General features: G+C 42.5%; 1 long non-coding RNA gene across 3 annotated transcripts in view; it reads left to right on the top strand.

The window, feature by feature from the left end:
* Positions 1-20,259, top strand: part of LOC128314098 (uncharacterized) — a 248,497-nt gene that overhangs the window by 49,484 nt on the left and 178,754 nt on the right. The window contains exon 1 of one of the 3 annotated variants that reach the window (XR_008295507.1): positions 18,433-18,632. The exons of the other annotated variants lie outside the window; for them this stretch is intronic. This is a non-coding gene — a long non-coding RNA (uncharacterized LOC128314098). Of the gene's footprint in view, positions 1-18,432; positions 18,633-20,259 lie in introns of those variants that run through there. 3 annotated transcript variants of the gene reach the window in all.

Here is a 20,259-nt window from a genome sequence, read left to right on the forward strand (position 1 = left end):
CTCTGTGCCTCAATTTGCTCATCTCCAAAATGTGGCTCATAATTGGATTCATGTATAAGGTCATCGTGAGGCTTAAAATGAATTAATATATTTTAAACACTTGAAGAGTGCCTGGAGTGTAATAAGCCTGGTGAGTGTTAATGATCACTGGTGATTATTACCAAAAAGAGACTAAAAAGGCCACTGGTAATTAAAATAGCTAACACTTACTGATTGAGCACTTACTATGTGTTGAGTCTCTTGCTAATCACTTTATCTGCATTGCCACCTTTAAGGTCCTCACTACTACTCAGCAGGTGGTGAGCATGCCCATGTTACAGAGGGGAGGACTGAGACTTCAGGAGTTAAGTCCATTGCCTGAGGCCACACACCCTGTGCAAATGGCAGAGTGGGGTCCGTGCTTGTGAGGGAATATAAAGAAGGCAGCCTGTGGATGTGTGAGGAACCATCTTTATCTTCACTACTAGTATATTTGGAAGGGGAACAGGCGGGGACACAAGTGTTGGGTTCCAACTATTCAGAGGAGCATGAATAATTTTGTTCCTTTTACGTCTCCTCATTTGCCATTGCTTTCTGTTGGATGATTATCTCCCTTCTGTGCTCTCTAGTGATTCTCAGACATTAGAGCCCCCTGGGGAGCTCCTCTAATACTCCCAGGCTCACTACAGACCAATTATGTGGAAATCATGGGGGTGGGATCAGGCACCAGTAGTTTAAAAATCTCCCCAGGTGCTGCAAATGAGCATCATTACCCTAAAGCTTACCAATCTTAGAAGCCTCTTTGAAACACCTAGGACTTTTTAAAGCAATACCTAGGCCCTCCTATCCCTGAGACTAAGTCACTTGTTTCTGGATTGGGGCTCAGGCACTGTGTCATATAAAATATCCCCAGGTGATGTGAATATGCTCCCAGAGAGAAGAACCATTGTCTTAATTGAGAATTTGGGTAGCAACCCGGGAGAAAATACATGTCATTTTTAGGAAAAAAAAAAAAAGAGAGAGAAAAGTAAAATTGAGTTCATACTTACATATCAGTGGTTTATATATTTGCAATTTTTATCTTGATGTTACGTTCTACATAATTCTTGTGGTAAAGCTCAATGAAGAATCCAACATATTGAGATTTATTGGAATGAAAAAGATAATAAATAATGACATTTCTATAAGATATGTAAGGGGATTTTTGAGGGGCTATTGTAAGAGCTATTGGGGCATGTGCACAATGATAGAGAAACAAGAAAGCACTGAAGAAACAAGATCCCTCTCTTGTTCTGTGCTCATGGTCACATGCCATGTAGCTTTCATAACATTGATAGCAGCTGCCATTCCTGTCACATCGTCCTAACCTAGCCTCTTTGAGTCTGCTGAAGAGTCTCTGTGGTCATCTTGGGGTTGGAGATAAAATGACAGATTCCAGGCATGGTAGTGAGGGTGGAACAGGGCCCATACTATAAGGTGAGAAGCAAGTTGGGGCCTGGGGCTGAGGTCATTTTCACTGGGGGAAGTGAGAGCCTCCTTCTGTCTTCCCATGACTGGTACCTAGCCTGACTGTCAGGTCAGTTATGAACTGGGCACTGAGCACTCAGTATTCACTCTCCCTCTCCTTTCACCCACCTAGAGTATCCTGTTGTCCAAATCCTGCCCTGGGAGGTGGCATGGTGTCAGTAGAGGTCAAGTCCTAAGCCCAATATGCTTGCCATGTGACTTTGGGTAAACCCCTTACTTTGCTGAACTTCAGTTCTCCCATTTGTAAAATGGGCCAGTAGCTTCTATTTCAAAGACTGTCATTAGGATTAGAAGAAAGGCATTTAAAGTGGCCCCTAGTAGGTGCTTTTTTTTAAATGTTTATTTCTGAGAGACAGAGCGAGAGCAGGGGAGGGGCACAGAGAGAGGGAGACACAGAATCCAAAGCAGATTCCAGACTCTGAGCTGTCAGCACAGAGCCCAACCTGGGGCTTGAACTCACAGACCATGAGATCATGACCTGAGCTGAAGTCGGATGCTTAACCGACTAAGCCACCCATATGCCCCTGTAGTAGGTGTTTTGTAAGTTTTATTTGCTGGAGATGGGTGTTCAGGGAGAAAGGCTTTATGGGTCACACAGGTCTGAATGCTGGTAATTGTTGAAACCTGGGCCAGTCGGGGGAGAAAAGTGTTAAGCTGGAAACTGGGTCCCACTATTGACTTGTACATCTCTCTGTCAAGTGGGCAAGTGGTTTTTGCTGTTTCTGTGGATATGTGGAAAGTCATCCATATTTCATTTCACATGAGGATGAGTTAGGAACTTAGAGTCTCTGGAAGAAAAGTACCTATTACATTTAAGTTAAAACATCAGATCATTCAATTTCAATCGCCAATATTGAAATACTGGCAAATAATGGAGAAAGTCATTGTTTTGTTTATTTTACTAATTGAATGTACTGGGGAAAGGACCAATGCATAGTAAAAAAATCTCATTTGTAGGAATGCATTTCCTGGTATTTTCATTGGTTCTGTGCATCAGTTGAATAGGATTAAGGTGATATTTAACCTTTGGATAGGAGGTATCCTGAAAATTAATTTGTAAATCAGAGATTTGGAAATTTGAAGGCATTTTCCCTCAGAAAACCTGTTTTGTGTGCATAGTGCTAAGCCAGTGTGTATATATCTTTGGAAGATGAGGTCGCTAAATTCATGATGCTAATTAATTCTGAAATTCTTGTGGAATAGGATTTATGGTGTCCAGAGTGGAGAAAGGAACTTAACTTTTCTTTGGTACTGACCTGTGCCAGGCAAACTTCGGGAAGAGGCAGAGTAATTTACCATTAACATGCTGTTACTCCTTTTCTTACCCCTTGGCTGCCCTCTGGGGCCCCTGTCCTCTCATGCCTAGACCTTGATATCCTAAATTCTGCCCAGAGGCCACCACCATGGTATCTATCTCACCAGGACCCTTGCTATAGACCACTCCTTGTACCTCCCTCTGCCCATCCAATGGAAACATGGCTGCTGAGGGAAACAGGAAGATTCAATTAATTGATACTCTCCTGTGAAGGACTCATATCCTGGCATGTTTATGGAGCTGGGTATTTTTTTTGTATTTTATTTATTTTTTAATTTACATCCAAGTTAGTAAGCATATGGTGCAACAATGATTTCAGGAGTAGATTCTGGTGATTCATCCCCTAAGTATAACACCCAGTGCTCATCCCAGCTAGTGTCTTCCTTAATGTCCCTTACCCATTTAGCCCATCCCCCCTCCCACAACCCCTCCAGCAACCCTCTGTTCTCTATATTTAAGAGTCTCTTATGTTTTATCCCCCTCTTTGTTTATATATTATTTTTGCTTTCCTCCCCTTATGTTCATCTGTTTTGTATCTTAAATTCCTCATATGAGTGAAGTCATATGATATTTGTCTTTCTCTGACTAATTTCACTTAGCAAAAAACCCTCTAGTTCCATCCACACAATTGCAAATGGCAAGATTTTATTCTTTTTGATTGCCAAGTAATACTCCAGTGTGTGTGTGTGTGTGTGTGTGTGTGTGTGTGTGCGCCACATCTTCTTTATCCATTCATCTGTCAATGTACATTTGGGCTCTTTCCATACTTTGGCTAGTGTTGATAGCGCTGCTACAAACATTGGGGTGCATGTGCCCCTTTGAAACAGCATATCTGTATCCCTTGGATAAATACCTAGTAGTGAAATTGGTGGGTAGTTATATTTTAAAGCAGAGTAGTTATATTTTTAATTTTTTGAGGAACCTCCCTACAGTTTTCCAGAGTGGCTGCACCAGTTTACATTCCTACCAGCAGTTCAAAAGAGATCCTCTTTCTCTGCATCCTCACCAACATCTGTTGTTGCCTGAGTTGTTAATGTTAGCCATTCTGACTGGTATCTCATTGTGGTTTTAATTTGTATTTCCCTGATGATGAGTGATGTTGAACATTTTTTCATGTGTCTGTTAGCCATCTGGATGTTGTCTTTGGAGAAGTGTCTGTTCATATCTTTTGCCCATTCCTTCACTGGATTCTTTGTTTTTTGGGTGTTGAGTCTGGTAAGTTCTTTATAGATTTTAGATCTAACCCTTTATCTGATATGTCATTTGCAAATATCTTCTCCCATTCCATCAATTGCCTTTTAGTTTTGCTGATTGTTTCCTTGCTGTGCAGAGATTTTTACTTTGATGAGGTCCCAATAGTTCATTGGAGCTATTTCATTTAAAAAGAGATTTTTTTTTTCTTCTCTCCCTCCCCTTCCTTCTTCACTATTATTTTTCCCAGTGAGGGTGGGGTGGGGTGGGGAAACATTTAGGCCATTTGATAAAGTGAAGTGAAAAAATTCAGACAATTTGGAGGGAAAATTTTGTGGGGTAGTAGGCACAAGAGAGATAGTATATCCTTTAGAGTTTCCCTGATTTCAGTTCATTTTAGCTTTGCACCCCATGCAAACTATGTCCCTTGGTGTTTAGAGGTGTTGCCAATACGAGAGTAACCCCGGTTAGAGTTGACTATGCAACTTGTAGGGGGCCAATGCAAAGTGAAAATTCAGAACCTTTAAAAAAAAATAGAATTTCAAGATGGTGACCACAAAGCCTCAAGCCACGTATGGGCTCTTCTAAACTGGGTTCTGTGTGACCGCACAGCACAGGTCACTTGTCTGTGAAGTTGGCTCTGCCCTTGGTTAAAGTGGATACCATGTGTTGGCTTCATTTTCTCTCAGAACCCTTAATGTGCTTTGTGTCTGAATCTCCAAGAATATAGCAAGATTTCCTTAATTTTTAGTCTATTGAAATTTGGACACATCTTGGAGGTCAGGGACTGCAGTGATTCCTTGGGATGCTCAAACTTGTTGCTTCACTTAAGGCTCCCATCTGTGTGTCTTGTAGACCCTAATGTTTAATGCAAAGCTCCAATATCAATAGGAGGGTGGAGGGTGGAAGGAGGTTCCCTCAGGTAAGGGTGGAGAGAAGGCCCAGCTCTGGGTTGACCCTCTTGCCCACTGAGGCCATTTTGGGGTTTGAGTCACTGATGACTTGGGTGTATATCAGAGTCTACCTATACTACTCACTTTTTGCAGTTGAATCGTGGCTTTGGCTGAGGCTGGGCAAGGGTGTACTTCAGATCTGCTCTATTCACTCTGTCCTCTGCAGCTTCTTGATGGATATTTTGGACAGTAGTAAGATAAAGTGAGCTGAGTAACTGCTTGATCTGTCTCCCTGCTGCTGTGGCAGCCAGCTGTGTGGAGGAGGGGGGGGGGTCTTGATTAAAAGTGAGAGGTAAGGAGCAGGAGTGCTTCCCTTGATGGTATTTTGATATGTGTGTACAGAAGCATCTTTTGAAAATATCCAGGGTAAGAGGATTCATGGGGAAAGTGGAAAATGTTATAAGATAAGGTGTCTTACTTCTGTTCCTGTGTGTCATTAGCAATCCTTTAACTTTATTTTTGGTTTTAAAGTAGGGTCATCTAGCATGGTAATAGTTCTCATTTTCTGGCATTATTATATTCACTCCACAAAGAAAGGAAACATGCCCTGAATCCCAATGTATGCTCTTGGTCCTTTTGGAGGAATCTGTTTACAAAAGATGAATATGTAATAGAGTCTTTAATATGCTTTCTCAGTTGTATTTCCCGGAGAGACCTGCTTTGCCTCAAAATTCAGTTTATTTATTTTCTAGGTAAGACACTGTCTTCTTTACAAAAATATAAGAATTTTAACTGTATAAATATGTTTTTCTTATTAAAATTTTTTTTAAAGATTATTTATTTATTTTGAGAGAGAGAATCCCAAGCAGGTTCTGCACTGTCAGCATGTATCCTGTGGCGGGGCTCGAACTCATGAACTGTGAGTTCATGCCCTGAGCTGAAATCAAGAGTTGGATGCTTAACCTACTGAGCCACCTAGACATACCTCATCCTTTTTATTTTTAAGGCCTTCAGGACCCTGTGTGGATGAAAGAATAGGAAAGGCAAGGTTGCCGTGGAGTCCCAAGCTGTCCCCATGCACCTTCCCTTCTCTGCACCTTCCCTTCTAGATCTGCAGCATTAGTAGAAATGAAGGACCCTCTCAGCTCAGATCTGGGAGGCACATTCCTGGACTAGGGCTTGTGATTACTCAACCAAGTAGATGCCTCTTGTGAGAGGCTGTTCCCATGTGGGGGAGGTGGGGGTTGGGCTTGAGTTTGCTATTCTCCGAATGGGCTTGAGTTGGGGTGGGCTGAAGGAAGGAAAGGGTAAGAGTGACTACGAGAGAGCAGATACTGATGTAAATGTCCTGTTTTTTGTTTTTGTTTTTGTTTTTTCTCTTTCCTCTGAGAAACTAATGAAAGCCCTCTCTAGTATGTAGGGTCAGGGAATGGTTTCTGTTTTGGGCTAGAATTTACCTGAATTCCCCAGGTTCTCTTCCACATGCCACACACTTCTTTTCTCAAGGCCATCTGCATGGGACATGACTTTCCAGAGTCAGGCACACGTGTAACTTTGCCTTTGCAGAGGCACATGCTTTGGGTTTTCCTTAAGTATCTTGTATAGCACATACATTGCTACAGATGATTTTTGTTCATTCGTTTGATTTTTCTGTCTGAACCATATGAAAAAGAAGGCTGGCTCCTTGCTTTATTTTTCATCTATTTCCCTGGAACAGTTTCTTGTTTGTTTGATACTGCAGCTTTGCTTTCCAAGCCTAAATCTCTGCTCTTGACGCTGTTGTCTGTCAGATTGCAAAGGGAATGTGTTGGTAGACCTCTTTTGGCCATGGAGAGCCCCTTCTGATTGGCATTGGAGCTGAAAAGAGTCCCTCCCTGGGTACAACTATGGAAGCCACTTTGTGTCACCCAGTAGGCAGTTTGGTGGGGGGTTAAACCGCTGTGTTCAAACATGTAGTACAGGAGACACTTAAAAAGCCTTGAGCAAAAGCAGTTCTGAGCTAGTAGGAGGCAGTACCATTGTATTTGGTCACATGGGGGCTCTGGCTCCCTCATTGTCCGGTGACTTCAAATGCTGATCTAAGTGGAACTGAGTGAAAGACTATGACCCAGAAGCAAGGTATCTTTGTTTATTTTTTGCATAACTTAGAAGGCTTCAGGCACATGGCTACCTACCTAGCTTTTCCTTTTGAAGTGCCATCTCTGCCCCCTCCCCTCCCCCACCCCCCAGTCCTTATTCCAGCCACTCTGAACTAACTCCTTCCAGCTTCCTGTCTGATGTCTCTCTGACCACAAGGTTCTCTCTGTGTGGAACTCACACTGCCAACCTGACTGGGGAACCCCTGGTCATCTAGCAAGACCCTGTTCAAGAGCTTAAATGTCTTTCCTGACCTTCCCCCTGCAAGCTGGACCCGTGCTATAGCAGGTACTGAGTACCAATACCTGATACCAGAAATGCTCCATTTCAATTGTTTACAGTTTATTTCCATAGACCCAAGAGTAGCGTAATGGTTAAGAGCACAGCCCCTGAAGCCAGACGGCCTGGTTTGAAATCTCAGAACGTCCACCTAATTCTGTGTAGCACTGGACAAATTCCTTAACCTCTCAGTGCCTCAGTTTCCTTGTCTTTAAAATGGGGATGATAATAATAGCACCCTTACCTCATAGAGTTGTGGGAAGGATTAAATGAGTTGATATAAGTAAAAGACCTACCATGGTGCTTGGCAAAGGGTATGTGCTAAGTTGTTTGCAGTTATGATGACTAATCTGGAAGTCTTTTGTGGGCAATGACACCAACTCATCTGGTTTGGGCACACCATCATAGAAGTGTGAGGAGGTAGACGAGAGGAGAAACATTCACATTCACCCCCTGTGAGCAAAACTGACCATAAGTACTCAGACACAGTCTGTGCAGGCTGTCCCAGGTAGGACCTCTCGCTGAAAGGTCAACCTTACCACTTCCTTCTACTACTTCCCATCTCTTTAGTGAGTGGGACTTTTCCATGTCCACTGAATAGTGCGGCCAGGGCAACTTGTCAGTTCAGATAAGTTCATTTATTCCCTTAAAAGTGTTATGCCTATTGGATTGCACAGGTGTGGCCTGGGCTCATGTGGCTTTGTCTTTATATCACAGTGTTGCCCTGATTAAGTTCTGAATATTTTCCTATACCGTCAAGAAAAATCTCCATCTAGCATGGGAAGGGCAGGAACAGAGGAGATTGATTCTGGAGGGTCCTGGTATATTGTTATTATTATTACTCCTTTTCCCTGTGAGCTAGAAAGAGGGTTACTGTTTTCTCAAACAAAAGGAACATTGGATCACAAGGATCCATTAATTATGCCCTATCTGTTAGTTCTCATTCTGTATTCCCAGTTTTATTCCATGATGCCATTTACCTGAGTTCATTTTTTATCTCACTCTTATCCTTTTGGCCTGATACGCTCAGACTTTGACAAATCTGGCACGTCCTCTATCTCTGTAGTTGCTGTCTTATTTCAGGCCTCATTATTTCTTGATCAGACTCCTCTCTAGGCCCACAACCAGTTTCCTGTCCATCCCCACTGCTGCCAGAATGGCATTTTGATAACAAATCTTGGATTATGTGACATGATAAGGTGGTCGTAAAAATGTGTACTTTGCCTTGACATTTAAAAAAGGTTATTGTGTCTTATATCCCCTATTATTTGAAGTGATTAAAATGTTCTTAATATAACGATATTCTGGGGTGCAGGTAAAATGTTGACAAACCAAGTATTGTTGAGGATCCTGAGCTGGGCCATCATACAAAAGGTCCGGGGGTGGTGGAACACATGAAAATGGAATGTACCAGGGGGTATGGCTGATACACTTGATGAGGAAGACAAACATTCCAAAAGTAATAAGTCAGCTACAGACGCATCTATTTGAGACTGTTGTCAATGTCCATACTTGGCCTGAAGGAGGAACTGACCCACTGGAAACATTTTATTTCTCTAACAAAAGCAAGGAATGCTTAGGTGGGACAAGAAAGGGAGAGTTTTGATTATTTTAAGGGGGGAAGTTCATACTGGAGAGATAAATGTGAGAGTTGGTAGCTTATAGAAGGTATTTACTTATTAAAATTTTTTTTTAGTGTTTATTTTTGAGAGAGAGAGAGAGAGAGACAGAGATGGAGTATGGGGGGTGGGCAGAGAGCCATATGGAGATAGAGAATCTGAAGCAGTCTCCATCCAGGCTCTGAGCTGTCAGCACACAGCCGTACGTGGGGCTAGAACCCATGAACCACAAGATCATGACCTGAGCCGAGGTCAGACACTTAATTGACTAAGCCATCCAGGTGCCTCTATAGATGGTATTTAAGGCCATGGGTGAATTCACTGAAGGATGCGACAGATGTGGGAGAATGGAGGGCCACCACTGAGCCTGAGCCCTCAGTGAGGCTGGGAGCCCCTGGGACTGAGGAGCAGGGCTGGTGGAGGAGAACCAGAGGGCACAGGGTCCTGAAGTGAAGGGCATACAGAGTTGCAAGGAAAAGAACCATCAGGATCAAGCACCGCGGAAGGGTCAGGAAAGACGAGAACTGACAGATGTACATAGGCTTTGGCCATGGGAAGGTCAGTTTGACCAGAGCTGTGAGGGGCAGGCCCAAAGGCAGTATGGTCAACACAGGATGGGAGAAGGGGCTTGGAGACAGTGATGTAAAGCACTCTTGCAAGGAGTTCTGCTTTAAGAGCAGGGAAGTTGGGAGGCAACTGGAAGAAGTGGGGTCAAGAGAATTGTCTTTGCAGGCAGGGGAAGTGTGATTGGGGAATAGGAACATTAATGAAAATGTCCCTAAGCCTGGAGACATTTCTGTGCACTGATGGAAGACTTAATGCAGTTTAATGGCTGCAGCTGAGGACAAGCAGAGGCAAATCTGATCTTCCCCGGGTAGGGGTGAGGCAGGCCGTTGCAAGCGCTGTGTGCAGAGCGCACAATGGATTCTGTGTCCTGGTGGCCCCTGCTCCACTTTGGCCCTTCCACCCCTGAGGCTTGTCCTTGACAGCGGTGCTAGGGACCCACGGGGAGGGGGTTTAATCATTTTCCCTGAGGCTGGTCACAGCAGATTATGGAAACAAGATAACAATATATACTGGATGCTTTAAGGAAATTATTACGGACTGTAGTAATAGTTCCTACTGACTGAGGCGCTATACTGGGTTTTTAATATCCATTAGTTGTCTTCCTTACAACAGCTCTTAAAGGCAGGTACTTTTCATTTCACAGATGAGGAACCTAATGTGCAGACAGACGTAGGGATGTCCCTGGTCGCTCAGCAGGGCTGCTGTTCAAACGTGGCCTGTTTGACTCCAAGGTTTACGCTATGCAATCCTGCGTCTCTATTGATTCTGGTGACCAGGAATTTACTTAACTTTTCTTAGATTCTGTTTTTATATTCAGCTTTTAATTCTTGAGGTAGGATGTGGAGGAAGATTCCTAGAATTGTATAAATGGTATAAGTTGTGTATAATAGTGAATTGCTCTTTTTATCTTCAGCTTATTTCTCTCAGATGTTAAGAGCTACCCTTCAAAGCTGATATTCTGAAATGAGAAGAGGAGAGGCAGATATTCCATGTATGCTATTTATTCATAGTATATTCCTAGCTTATCACTTCTGCCTTTCCCCTTCTCCCTGAAAAATCCTAACTTTTCATCTACCCTCAGGTGGCAAGCCTCATGCTCCCTCGGTCCTCCTGTCTGACGTTCTCTGGACTCCCTTCACACCATGATGCCATTCTTAAACAGGACTGCACACAGAGTTCCTATTGTGAATGCATTACGGCTTTGGATAAGGCAGGCAGAAATTTCTCTTTAGTTTCCATTATGATTTCAGAGAACTTCTATTATAAAGATAAGGCCAAAGGCCTCAGCAGTCCGTTGGACTGATGTCTTTAGACTTGAGTTTACAGCAACCTTCAGATTCGTTTTGAGAGCTATGAGTTTGGAACCCATTCTTTATGATTCACACCAGCATTTCCCAAGCTGTTTTTATGGAACAGTGTTCGGGGTAGATGTGGCAAGAATGCCATATGAAGGTAGACTCAATGTCCATGAGTCTAGGAACTGCTGTGTATGTCCTTCCTCTCTTGAAGATTGAAAATGTGTATTAATAGCTAAGATGTCACCTAGAATGTCACAGTTTGGGTTTTCCTAGAAGTGGATCCTGCAATAAGGATTCAAGGACAAGTCATTTATTTGGGAGATCTGGGGAACATCAGGGAAGAAGTGGGGAGGCAGTTATGAGAATGGTAAGGAAGCCAGAAAAGGGTGTATAATCAGGCCAGTCGTTGCTGTGGGTGGCCAGAGATTATGCCCAAGGGGAAAGTCTGGGAGATAGCATAAAGTGCAAGTGCAGGCCTCAGAATTGTGCCATCTGAAGATTAAAGGATCTGGGATATTGGTACATCATCTTCTGTCAGTCATCGTTGAGGGCTGCTCCCAAATTCTTACACTTCCAGTCTGTCACTGGCAAAGCAGTTTCTCAGGCTTTGGAGAAATCCCACAGGCAAAGAGATGCAGTGGCCATTGGAAATGAGTTGGAGGAACATAGGGGGAATAGAGAACGTGGACATTGCCTGCTCTGCAGAAAAAAACCCTGTTCGATTTAGTTTAGCCTAGTGTTTTCAGAATCCTCATTGAGTGGAAAGCACTTGCCCCTTGGCATGCTCACACATGTGCCGTGGGGCTCCAGTTTGGGAAATGTAGGGGTAATAGGGTCACAAATGTAATGCGGTATATGAGAAACCTAAAAGAAAGAAAAGCGGCTCTCCTAGAACCCCTGGGTCCTCTGGCCAGCTCACTTAGGGCATTCCGGATCTGTCGCATGTGTCACAAATATTATGAGAAGCCAGACACATTGCCTCAGGGTCAAACATGGCCACCATAGCTCTGTTGCTCCCAGACCAGATGGGTGGGATCACAGGCAGGGCACCCTGGAGCTGGGCTGTCCCTAGGCTGTAGCCAACAGTCTCATATGAAAAGTGAGCACTTGAAATGTGGCTGGTATAACTGAGGAACTGAGTTTTACAATTTGATTTCATTTTAATTATTTAAAATTTGAATCAAACGCATATACGTGGTTAGTGGCTACCTCATTGGACAGTTCAATCCCAGAGGCATGCTACCTCTCAGGATACACAGGAGAGGAGTGCCCCACCCCTGCACCTATGCCCTCTGGCTCTCTCTACCATCTGAGGAGGTTCACTATTCTTTGCCAACTCTGAGGTCCATCTCAAGGGGTTTCCTATACTTCCTAGCTCTGGTCTTCTCCCAGCTTCTCCAGCACCCAGTTCTTAGAGCACAGCAGTCACCAATTTCCTCAGCCCCTCAGGACCGTTACATAGCTGAGTGCTGCCATCAAGGCACCATTCAGGGAGTGGTTTCCCTACACACCCTCATATGGCTTTGGAGTGAGGTCCAGAGTGAGGCACCTCTTTGTGGACAGATTTCTCTGGAACCCCCAGGGGGTGTATTTCTAGCAAGTTCCACTCCTGCAGCACCTGATCAGCTTCTCCATCATCAAGTGAGACCTCTCCAGGAGGTCTGGATCTTAACCCTGGGTTGAAGGAGAAGATTTCTTCCTTGGGTGCTCTCTTTCAGCTTTGGAATAGCAGCTGAGCCTCCCATAATTTCTCTATTCTTTAGAGTTCTCTCTACTTCTCACTAGTTTCTATTGACTGAATGTTTGTGTCCTCCCAAATTTATAACCTGATCTCCAGTGTGATGGTGTTAGGAGGTGTGGCCTTTGGGAGGAAATTAGATCATGAGAGTGGGAGCCTTCATGAATGGGATTAGTGCCCTTATAAGAAGAGACAGGAGAGACCTTGCTTCACCTCTCTGCTCTCTGCCACATGAGGACACAATGAGAACACGCCATCTGCAAACCAGGAAGCAGGTCCTCACTAAGAACCAAATTGGCCAGCACCCGACCTTAGACTTTTAGCCTCCAGGACTGTGAGAAATAAATTCTTATTAAGCCACCCAGAATATGGTAATTTGTCATGGCAGCCCAAGCTGGCTGAGACACCAGCCAATCCATTATGGCAATCCCTGTCATAATTAATAATCCTTCATAATCAACTTTTCCTGATCAAATTACTAAGTAGTTGCTGTGTCCTAATTGGACGCTGATGGACGTACTACAACATTCTATTTGGGAAAGGATACCATTGATAAAACTGTCATTAACAGAGCATTGTATCACAAGAGATAATTTATTGAAGTTACACACTTGGAGAGGATGAAAATACAAGCCATACTTCCAAAATCTCTGTATCTGACCAAATCTTGTGATGAGAATTTTTGCCTATTACCAATTCTCTAATTGGAGAATAGAGGAAGTCCACTGCTCATTGCTCCCAATGGGACATGAAAAGTTGTAATTGGAAGATATCACTGCCAGTTATTCAAGCATGAAAGAGCATAGCCCCTGGAAGAGGGAGGAGGTTACCTTTTTTTAAAAATCAAAATGTATTTATTTTTTCAGGAATAGAATTTAGTAAGTGATTCATCACTTACATACAACACCCAGTGCTCATCTTAACAAGTGCCCTCCTTAATGCCCATCACCCTTTCAGCTTTCCCCCCTACCTAACACCCCACCAGCAACCCTCCGTTTGTTCTCTGTATTTAGGAGTTGCTCATGGTTAGTCTCCCTCTCTGTTTTTATATTATTTTTGCTTCCATTCCCTTATGTTCATCTGTTTTGTATCTTAAATTCCACTAATAAGCAAAATCATATATTTTTCTTTCTCTACTTTGCTTAGCATGATACACTCTAGTTCCATCCATGTTGTTGCAAATGGCAAGATTTCATTCTTTTCATCACTGAGTAATATTCCACTGGAAAAAAATATATATATATGTATATATATATATGTGTGTGTATATATATGTGTGTGTGTGTGTGTGTGTGTGTATATGCTACATCTTATTTATCCATTTATCTGTCGATGGACATTTTGGGCTCTTTCCATACTTTGGCTATTGTCAATAGTGCTACTATAAACATTGGGGTGCATGTACCTCTTTGAATCAGCATTTTTGTATCCTTTGGATAAATACCTAGTAGTGCAATTGCTGGGTTGTAGGGTAGTTCTATTTTTAATTTTTTGAGGAACCTCCATACTGTTTTCCAGAGTGGCCTCCATACTGTTTTCCAGCCGTGCAAAAAGGGTTCTTCTTTCTCTGCAGGGACAAGGTTAACTTATTGTTAGAAAAACTGAGCAGGGACGGTCTCTGGTGGTTGACAGTAAAAGAAACTCTTTTTCCTGACTCACTAAAGACAGGGGAATCCTCACTAAAAAAACTTCTGAGAGCTTTCAAGAAGGAAAACTCACCAGCCAAGGGCTGAGCACAAGATGAAAGAGGTTGATGTAAAAATCCTGGTTGATGTCCCTTCCTGATGTTCTGATCTTTCAGAACTTCACAGTCTTAAAAAATTCATTTGCCTACTGAGTTGGGGCTTGCAAAGAGAAAAGAATGCCCCTCATCCTTGGCTGAGAATTCCTCTAAGATAGAATCTTCCTGTCTACTTCCTTCTATGGGTGCTGTAAGCACCACACTTCCAAGCTGCCACTTGTTGGGCCACCTCCTAAGCTTGGCACTTTCCGTGTATGTTATTTCAGCCCTTTTAAAGATTCCAAAGACAGATGAATAAGTTAAGGTTCAGACAGGATCAGTAATTTCCCCCATGGCCACACAGCTCTGGTACAGCTGGCATCTGAAGCCAGATCTGACTGACTTCCCAAATCCCCATTTCCTTCCATCTTGCCAGTCATGTTGCTGTTCATTTAAAAATCATTTTCAATTTTGCTCTTTCTCTTGGAAAACACCAGGACTGACTGATGAGAAAGAACAGAAAGGCTCTCAGGAACAGATGCTAATGATAGATGGAGGTTCAGGGTGGGGAGGTGTGGTGAGGAAAGGGCTTTGGGACAGTAGGAAATGGGAGGAAATGGGAGGAAAGGGGAATGGAGATGAATACCTCAGCTGCTTCCAAAGCCTACAGGTCTACACTGGCTAACAGGGCATAGGCTCCTTGGAGAAGGGTCATCACAGGACCCAGAAAGTGGTCTCAGAATGATGGTGGTTGGGAGGGGGAGACATCAGTTGGTCTCCTTGGGAATCCTAGAAGTTGACAGTAACTCCTTGTCGAATAGGGCACTATTCTAATCTATGACCAGTCTGTACTCAACCTGTACACAATCAGAACTGTATCGCAGGGATGTTAGATGGCTTCATTCCAAAATGTCATGTCAAAGCAAATATCCTTAAGACTCACTAGATCACATTTTCCATATGGAAGACAGGAGAATAATAAAAAGTACAGGGGAACAGAAACCATATCAATCAACAGGTGATACTCCTCAGGGAACCTCTTGGGAAACCGGATGACAGGAGCTGCTGGTAAAGGCACAGATGTGTCCTCTAAGGGGTCACACCCAGGACTGGGCCTGCACCTTTCCAGGGGACTAGATGGTCCTGATCTGCAGGGAGCCTAATGTGGGCCAGAGCACCTGGAGCATTCTCAAAAAGGGGAAGGTCTGTGCAGTGGTTTCCCTGGAGGGTGGGGACAGCAGCTCTTATTTGCTTAGAGAAATTCTCTCATGCTGGGAGTGGGAAGAACTAGTTTAGCTTATCAGCCTTGGTCTCTCAGCTGCCCAGAACCCCTGTATTCCCCCAGTTCCCAGTCCACAAATTAGGCCAAAAATTGGAGTGCTAAGGAGGACTATAATAATGAATAATGATGATGATGGCAATAATAGCAACAATATCACCAACGATATTAATAATAGTGGTTGTAAGAACATTCACCACTACTATCATTTATTGAGTACTTACTACTTCCCATATATTGTGCCTACTTCTTTATATGTAATCCCACTGAATGTTCACAACAACCATGTGAGGTATTTTATAGATCTAAAAACTGAGGCATAACGAAGTGAAGTAATTAAGGTAAAATTCTGAAGCTAGAATCTGAATGCTGGTCTGTTGGACACAAAAGCCTACACTTGCAATCATGATGGTACTGCGGTGGGTGATGTGAGTGGTTTGCTCTCTCCTTCTTTTCTAATGGGGCAAGATCTGATTTGGTTCAGGTACCAGCCTTCTTCCATTTAGTCCTGTGAGTTAGGGGAATCAACTCCATCCCCAGGTGTGGGTGGGTCCTACTTAGTCCAATCCAATAAGCATGTAGCATTTCCCCTGTCACTGTTATGGGCATGGGATCTAACTAGGCCCAAACCTGGCCTTATATTCTGTGACTGGGGGGGAGACTATCTCTCTCTCTCTCCAGCAGGAAATAAAGAAGGTTCCCATTGCTGTGGGTAGCCATCTTGTAAGTATGAGAAAAGCTAACCTGGGGACACAGAAGACATCAGAGTCAAATGACTAAATGGATAGTAGGCACTGAGAACAAGAACTCTGATTATTTAGTGCCTGTAGTCCTATTAACTATCTATTGACTTCCTCTTATGTTATCTGATAAACTTCCTTATTTATTTCAGCAGTTGAATCAGGGTTTTTGCAACTTGCAGTTCAGAATATCCTGATAGAGCTATGTCCTCGCTCAGTAATGTGCAAAACGGAAGTGCCCAGTATCCTCAAGGGACATTTGCTATCTTAATTTTACAAAACATTTTCTTGTTTTCGTTAACCTTAAACATTTCTTAGCAGCTTAAAATGCTTTAAATATATACTTACATCCTCTAGAGGTCCTTAGAGCTACATTCTCTTTTTCTTCTTTTCACAAATATTTACTAACTTCTCTCACACCAACCCAGTAAAGGACCCTAATGATATTTCTTAGCCTGCCTTTTGTCTCCTTCTGGTTTCATCAATGTTTTAATATGAAAGATCACAAAAATATCTTTTCAAAGAAAAGTTACGACAGGAATTGTGGGAGCCAAACACATGACCCATAGGAAAGCCTCTTTCTTGCAACACACAGTAATGCTTATGGCATGTGTCCAAGCACCAGGAAGAGCTGAATGGAGGGAGGTCAGTGGGACCAATAATAGTCACAAAGACAGGCTTGGGTAGGCCCAGGGAGGTGGGCGGGGAGGTGGGACCCAGAAAGGCCAGCAGCCAGGCCCAATTATTCCATTGCTCTTAAGAATAGAAATTGAATAGAGATCATTAGTGTCTACTCTTATGTTATGAAGCCACGCTGACACTGAGAGCTTGAACCACAGAGAAACAAGTTAGAAATAACTGTAATCCTGTCTATGTATGCATCCAAGTGCTATGTGCTGTGAAAGCCTGAGGTTTAGAACAGCGGCCTGGGAGGGTGAGTGGCTGGCTTTTTAGGGAAGATGCAGAGTATGTAAGCAATGAAATTGGCATGAATTATTAGGGAAGCTAGGTTGTCACCAGATTCTATAAGCTCTTCACAGTCTGAGCAAATGGCTGGGGATGCAGCATTATTCTGCTTGTCATCAGAGATGCCAAGGGAACAGCAGTTTTAGAGATGCTTGATGATATTCAGATCATAGAACTGTATTGTCACTATTTCTATATGGTTGGCTTTATACATGGTTAGATCAGCACTCCTTTGGAGTTTAATTTTAGCACATCTAATTTCTTACCAGTATAAGAAGGAGAGGCCTGAGTGGGCATGATTGTGTTAATTATATTTCTTCCCTGGAATACAGGCAACACTGTAGGTTGTTGCCTTTTATCTCTGCATTAGCCTTTTCAGATTCTTCTTTATAGAAAACCAGAACTGCACAGCTCCCTGTTTATTAGAGAGGACAGTGGAGGCTGGCCAAGTAATTATGGCAGGTCAGTGCTTTAAGAAGGGTTAAAATAAAAAGTAAGAAGAGGTGGAAATGGAAGAAGGAAACGGAGTTTTATGCCTTAAACTTGCTACTTAATTTCTTCTTGTATGATGGTTGCATTAAATCCTTATTTCCTCTAAAAGCAATGTTATAAATTAGAACTCTATTCCTGGAAACCCAGTTAATTATATGTAAATATTCAAAATATTGATCACAAAAATAAAGGAAACATGTGCAACAGGGATAATATTTTGGAAATCATAATTGGAAGCATTTAAATATTTCTTTTAAACAAAGTTCCCCATGTAGCCATGAGTACAACCAAGAGGTTTTGGAAATAGATGTGCACAGGAGAGAAATTCCCAGATTCATCTAGCAGATCAAGAATCAAGCATGGAGAATGCAGACCCAGGGTCACCCTTCTGCCTCTGAAGGCCGAGTCCTGCTTTCCAATGATAAAGGAAGGATACAAAGCAGAAAAAAGTAAAAGACAAAACCCTACCCTTGTTGATTGCAGAGAGCAACAAGGAAGATGTTGGAAGGACCAGTTCTCTGTAATCTGTGCAATAAGGAACAGACCTAGGATATTTGTTTTTAACAAATATCAGTGCAAATGCTGTGAGATCTGAATGACTGATGAGTGGGGAAGGTTGAGAAAGCTGCCTTGTTTGCAAGTTATCCTGGAAAGAGTTAGGATTATTATTTCCACATTTCACTTTTAATATTTTTTCTGATTATAAGAAACACATGCCCAGCGTAAAAAGAAGGAACTTCTTTTTGCTCATCATCCAGAGCAATCACTGTTCTTAAGTGTGTTTTCCTCCTATAATTTCTTTAAAGGAAATCCCAAGAAGCCTCAGGAGTTTCTGGGAATGTCTATGAATTTAAGAAGAAGAACTTTAAGGAGACAAAATAGGAGATAAGAGAGTAAGTAATGCATGGGATACTCAGAGCTGAATCTCAGAATCTCAGAAACACTGCTTGGAATAAATCTGAAGGAGTGGTTTGCTATATTTTATCATCTTAATTTATATTATTTACTATTATTATTATTTAATGTTTATTTTTGACAGAGAGAGACAGAGCATGAGCAGGGGAGAGGTAGAGAGAGAGGGAGACACAGAATCCAAAGCAGGCTCCAGGCTCTGAGCTGTCAGCATGGAGCCCGATGCAGGGCTTGAACTCAGAGACCCTGAGATCATATCCTGAGCCAAAGTTGGCTGCTCAACCGACTGAGCCACCCAGGTGCCCCTTACATCTTAATTTATATTATAATGAGAAGTAGAATGCAAATATCTTCTGGGTCCTCATCTTCTCCTACTGTTTTAAGACTGCTATCAGAAATGACCCATTGTAGAGAGAATTAATGAATGGGAACTAATCCACCAGAGCCAGGGACAAGGAAATATGATGGTAATTATATGAACACTTTTGGTCATGACTATAGTTAAGGTACCTGTTGTAAGCACTCAGTAGATTACTTTTTACTTAAGGTGTCTGATGGTCCTCGTCTAAAATGAATTTAAATTGTTACTGCTCCATTACATTTTTCCATATTTCAGTGAGCTGGACATCCCGTAGACAGTTGCAGGTTTGGAGAAATTAAATTGCAGTTCAACAAACGTTGACTTTAGTAAGCTTTTAAGTTTTGTTTTGCATGAAATTGTTAATAACAGACTAGAGAAATATGGTGGAAACCCATGGTTCCCAACCTTTACTGAGGGGAAGGCCTCTTCATGATATAAAACAATGTAATAGATGCCCCCCCCCCCCCACATAATAATGGCTTCCTGTACCTAGTCTATGCTTTATATGAATATGGATTAGTGTATTCTGTGAAATAATTACTTGACTTTGGTTCATAGGCTGGGCTTTAGTCACTCAATTATTAGAGAAGAATAAGCAACTTTCAAAGAACGGCTCTTCGTGTGGTATATCTCCTCCTACTCCTGGAAACTTCTTTGGTCTGGCTGTCTCAGGAATTTTGCTTGTTTTGTCAGTTAGTCTTACTTCAGTCACTCATGTCAGGCCTGAGCAGGAAACTGTTATCTCTGTTGTACGGTTCCGTGATTCCTTCTTTTATTTTGTGGTAAATTGTCCCAATAGAATTGAGCCAAATGAGTGACATGGAAAAGAGCCTCTTGACTGGCTGTCTGCTGGTCCTATTTTTATTGTTCCTTGCAGGGACAATTAGAAGTACACTGCAAATGTCTTCATAATCTAGTCAGTGGCTCACCTGGGCTGGCATTTGAGAGCAATTAATTCACCTTCCATGGGATGCTGAAGATTTCTCTACAAAGCTGGGAGAAGAACTAGAATTATGTTTTGAGTAGATATTACACTGTTGCCATTTCTTTTGATTTCTTTCAGGGTATAGATCCTGCAGCTTTTTGCCCTGTTTTAGCTGGGAATGCAATTGTTCTGGTTATTATTAGTTCAGAAAGGAGAGAGATGTTCTGTTGAGTCACTCCATTCAGTGCTGGCTGTGGAACGTTCATGGCACAGTTGGAAAAATAGTCTGTTGCTTTTATTGAAAGGATGATCTTTACTTTGG

Source organism: Acinonyx jubatus, chromosome A1, assembly GCF_027475565.1.
Source record: "Acinonyx jubatus isolate Ajub_Pintada_27869175 chromosome A1, VMU_Ajub_asm_v1.0, whole genome shotgun sequence".
Lineage (NCBI taxonomy): Eukaryota > Metazoa > Chordata > Mammalia > Carnivora > Felidae > Acinonyx > Acinonyx jubatus.